Raw genomic sequence first — 4987 nt, 5'->3', positions numbered from 1 at the left:
AAATATTTGTTGCAGCGAGTTCTTCATAAATCAATAAAGTGTTCACTTGCGTTATACATCTACACACACAGTTTTAGTTTCAATAGGAACTGAACATTTTGCTCTTTCCCACTGTTACGCATAAACAGGGGAACAATGGTATCGACATTCTACAAAGAAAAACCACCAAAATCATACAGTGATATTGGTCAATAAAGGTGCTGTAAACAAAAAAATTAATGATATCACACAAATGATAACCCTGCGGCAGCCGGTGGAAGTTTTACCGCCCAGATAAGTCCGCCTGTTGCATACTTTTCGGACAGTTTTTTTTTTTTTTTTTTACATCTACTACGCTATGGAAGTGAATGTATGTTACTCTTTCTCACCGGATGTGTGGAAGAGTTGACTGACAAACGAAGATAATTTTGATTCCGAACAGCCAGTTTTGGGTTAGTAGTCCATGTATGGGAATACATTGGAATACATTGGAATACATTGGAATACATTGAAAATATATACCGAGCTCAGGACATTTTACGGGGTCATACATGGACTCCTAACCGGTGAAAAAGAAGGCGCCATTTTTGATTTGATTAGTGGTGTTTCACCAATACTAGCGGGAACTCACGACTAAAGTTTCCGTGAGGACCTCCTTCAAGAGCCATTACGATGAAAAACCTGTGATGGAACGGACCTCTTGGATACATGGAGGGGGAAAGAATTCTGAAGGCGCTTCTGAATGGTGAAACAAACGATTTGTTTGAAGACACCAGTTTTGCAATTATGTTTCCTTAAAGCAAGCTTATGATAGCTTTTAAAGTTTTGTGCAGTTTTATGATTATCATCAAGCTACAGGGAAACGATGTTGACTTTCCATCGATTGAATTTTAGTAAATGTGGAATACCATTCTTCTGAAAAATAATTGCGCACGATCGATGGAAAGGGTATTCGTTTGCCTTCATCGACGGGAGAATGTTTTACCCATGTAATACACTTGTTTTGCATACTGAACTTTACACATTTCCAAAGATACTGACAATAAGTAGAATTAATTCAACAATTAAGAGCTTCTTTCATCGGTGATCATTTCCGTTGGTGATCAATTCCGTTATTCTCATGTTCTCAAATTATGTGTGTTTTGGGGGTGACATTGTAAGGAGAAATGAGATGCTAGTCACCCCCAAGTCAAAGGGTTAAAAAAGGCGAAATCTGTTTAATATTTTTGTGAGTACATGAAACAACATTTTGAAAGATGGCATGATTATGTTTATGAAGCAATTCTCTAATTTTCTTTTAGACTATCTTTCTCCGCTACGATCACCCTTGAATGCCAAAAATGGCAGCAAGTTGGGTTGCAAAGTTGCAGAAGAATCTGTGTCAAAATACACATTGTTTTCAACCAAGTTTCTGAGATGGGCTATTGAGACTTTGAAAAAAGTCAAAGCAAAAGGGAAGCACCTTGATGAAATCACAAACTCCTCAAATTTAGGTAAGTGAGAGCTGCAAAATAAGTGTACAGAGTTTTCAAAAAGGATTGGCTATTAGCCAGTATATGGTTAGTTGCATGCATTCTGGGATCTTGGGGCATGCTGCCCACAAAGTATTGTTTCTGGGAGAGGGGATGGCACAGGGGTGAGAGGACTCACCCCCCCTCCATGTTGTGATGCACGTTCAATTCCTGGACTTGGCATGAGATGTGGGTTGACTCAGTTTTTGGTTCTTGTCCTCACTCCAAGAGTATTTTCTCCAGGTCTTCCTGTTTTCCTCTCTCTGTAAAAATCTGCAAAAAATTTTTTTTCTTTCTTTTCTTCTATTTACCTCCCTGTCATGGGGAGCATCGCATATGGTCTTAGGCAATAAAGACCCAGTTACCCCCAATTGAGTTGGTTTGTACTTAATCTATTTAAAATGTATGGGCTCTAAAATTCTATCTCATGCATTTGTTTGGAAGTATATGCAAAGTGATATGATAGTTGGTTGGCTAGGTAAACATGAGCTAGGTAGAGATTGAATGGGTGCTCAACCAGCATGAAAATGTAATTTAACCTTAAATATTTTTGTGGATGTTTATGCGAAAATGGCCTTCAAGGAAGTTGTTTGTTCAGGAAATTTGTTGTTTTTTCACAACTCAAAATCAAGGTAGTTTTTTTTATGTTCTAAAATGGTGGCCAGTACTTAAGGAGAACCCTGAATGTTTATGACTTTTTTTGTCCCTTCCTCTCCAAGCATCTGAATATAAAAAGAGACTTGAAGAAACCTCAGAATTTTTTTTATTTCTTATCTTTGATAATCAATCTCAAAATGACTTTTGTCTCCTACACGAAATATAGTTTCTAGTTGTGTGATAGTGGGAAACAATACACCTGTATACCTTCTTAGAAAACCCCTGATCATTTTGGTGAACCGACAATACTGACTTTAGTAGTAGTAAAATACTAATGAACAACTTCCTTAAAATGGTTGAAAAATGTTAATTTTGTTTGTAAGAGTTCATACTTATCCTTCATTAGAAGTAATGTGAAAATTAAAATGATTACTGACTAATATACAATTCTATGGATTTTTGTTTAGTGAGTATGTTGCTCAGCGACACATTATCTATTCAGAATGGTAAATATCTCAAGTTTATTCCTTCACTGGACCAACTTGGCAAGACAATTTATTTGATTATTGTTCAGCTCATATCTAAGGGTCAGTTTGACCAGGCTTTTTGTCATGCTAATGACTTGCTCAAGTTCATTCAAGTGGTCAAGTCCTGGAAAAACTATGATGGTGGAAAAATGGAGAAGGGGCTCTCTTCACTCTCTCTTCGAATAAATGGATGGTCTCCATTGTCAAATAGAACTCCTTATCTTGTGGAAGGAAAGTATTCTACTGTTTGTTACTAGTCAGTTTGTGAGAGGTGATGGGTGAAGTACAACTGTATGTTGTCATTCAAAGTGCAGTTTTTGATTCACAGTTTTGTTTTCTTCACAGAATTCACATTCTGAGAGAATGTGTTACAGTTGCACAGCAAGCAAGCAAGGTTATTCACGATGCTCTTGAAGACCCTGATATTCCTTTATCTCTTAATGAGCTGTGATGGCTGGGTAGTACTGTTTACAATGTAGGCTGTGTGTCCTATCAAAGCGACTGTTTTACTGACGGAGTGCCATTGCTGGCTCTTGCCTGTGATGAGTTAAGAATCTGTAGCTTTGGAGCTGAAACAGAAGAGAAAATCATTGTCCAAGCTGAAGAGGTAAAGTCTGTTCAATTGATGAAGGTACTATAATTTAAAGTTTATTGAAATAATTAATAGTTCAGTTGAACTATGGTTTGACCCTATACATGAGAGTTTTCCTTGCTGAAAATGTTACATTCAAGTATTGTTTCAAGACTGTCTTATGGGAAGCAGGTGTTCTAAGCTAGAACAAGGTCCTTTCATACAGTCAACAACTACCAGAATTCGACAAATTTCTTAATTACTGGTAGCTAAACACATGTAGAAGTAAAGAACAACCCAGCACAGGAGTATAAAGGGGTTTTGGAAGACTTTAAGGGAAACTTTGACAAAAAGTTTTGTGCTGAACTTTTCAACTTACTAGCCAAGTGGCCAGTGACATCTTAGATGTTACAGCAATTTTAGTTTGTTTACTAGCCAAACTGGCTGTTGGAAATCAGAAACCACTAGCCAAAACTGAATTTCCACTAGTCTGTGGCTAGTTGGCTACCATTAGTGTGGAGCGCTAGAGGGGAGTAACCTTTTCATGAACTGGTATTCTTTCTAGGGGGAATCACCAACACTCCTAATCAGTTCATGATTCTGAAACTGAAATAAGCTGTGACAAGATAGGCCTTCTAGCTCATGAGGTCAATTTGCTATGGCTACAAACATGAAACAGGTTTGCGATGAACCAAATAGGAACAAGGGTGGGTAAGAGGGGAAAACTTATTACTCTTTCACTCCCAAGATTTCATTCATAATTCTCCTTAGTGTCTGCTTCACAATTTCTATGATCTAAGTTTGGAGAATTTGGTATTAGCTTAACTTATAATCCCTTTATCAATTGGTATTTGTCTTTATTCTCATTACTTGTCTGTTTGATATAGTGTTGATACAGTAAGGAGAAATTCTGTCTTGGTCACTCATGGGAGTTAAAGGGTGAATGTAGAATAAGTTGCTGATCACAAATCTAATGTTGGCTAACAATGACATGGTGAGTTTTGAAAATGTTTATTTGGCAATGTTTGAAAAATACTTTTCAGGTGAAGCTACTCACAAAGTATGCCTTGCTAGTTGACTGTCAAAGAAGAGCCGGAAGAATCAGGGATGCACTAAAGACTGCTTCAACTGTGGTCCTGGTAGCACTGAAAACAGCCTCTGATGCCCACACCCTAAAACAGCCAGTCAGACAATGGGTCTCAGTGAAACATGAGCTGGTGAAGGATCTACAGGAGGGAGAAAAACAGTCTGAGAGATGCAGGTTTGCAATAGAGTTCAAAATAAATATTAGTATTTTGATGATTAGTATTTTGATGTCGATTAACTTAAAGCTTATGAGTTCTAAGCAGATGTCAGATCATAATGTGTAAAAAAAAGGTTACAAGAACTCCAGAAAATTGGTTTTAATTTGTTTAAATTTGATCAAATACATGCATGTTGTTTTCATAATCAAACAGAACATACATACATGCAGCAAATATAAAGATTATTCCATGGGAAGTGCCCTCAAACGATTTCTATTCACAAGTTGCGATGCATCAGAAAAGGGAGGAGTGAGTTTTTTATGCATTGCAGCAAGTGAACTATCATAACATAACCGTTGAAATGTGGCAGATTCCTCACCTCAATACACCAAAATCCTAGTTTTTGGCTCGTTCAAGGCTTCAAAAGGATCAGATAAAATTAATTTAAAGAGGGAAGAAAAAAATGGGGGGAATTCTAATATTTTTAAGGTTGACTCTGGAGAGATAAGGCATAGTGATAAAAAAAGACAAAATGATATAATCATTATGGTGTTGAAG

General features: G+C 37.0%; 1 protein-coding gene across 1 annotated transcript in view; it reads right to left on the bottom strand.

Annotated features, from left to right (window-relative positions):
* Nucleotides 1-447, bottom strand: part of LOC148719553 (serine/threonine-protein kinase Nek11-like) — a 3317-nt gene extending 2870 nt beyond the window's left edge. The window contains exon 1 of the mRNA XM_088741156.1: nt 369-447. The gene's annotated coding sequence lies outside the window, so the exon portion shown is untranslated. The remainder of the gene's footprint in view (nt 1-368) is intronic.
* Between the last annotated feature and the right edge of the window lie 4540 nt (nt 448-4987).

This window comes from Stylophora pistillata, chromosome 12 (assembly GCF_964205215.1).
Source record: "Stylophora pistillata chromosome 12, jaStyPist1.2, whole genome shotgun sequence".
Lineage (NCBI taxonomy): Eukaryota > Metazoa > Cnidaria > Anthozoa > Scleractinia > Pocilloporidae > Stylophora > Stylophora pistillata.
Note: the sequence above shows the minus strand (reverse complement) of the source record. Positions and strands in the feature narration are given on the sequence as shown.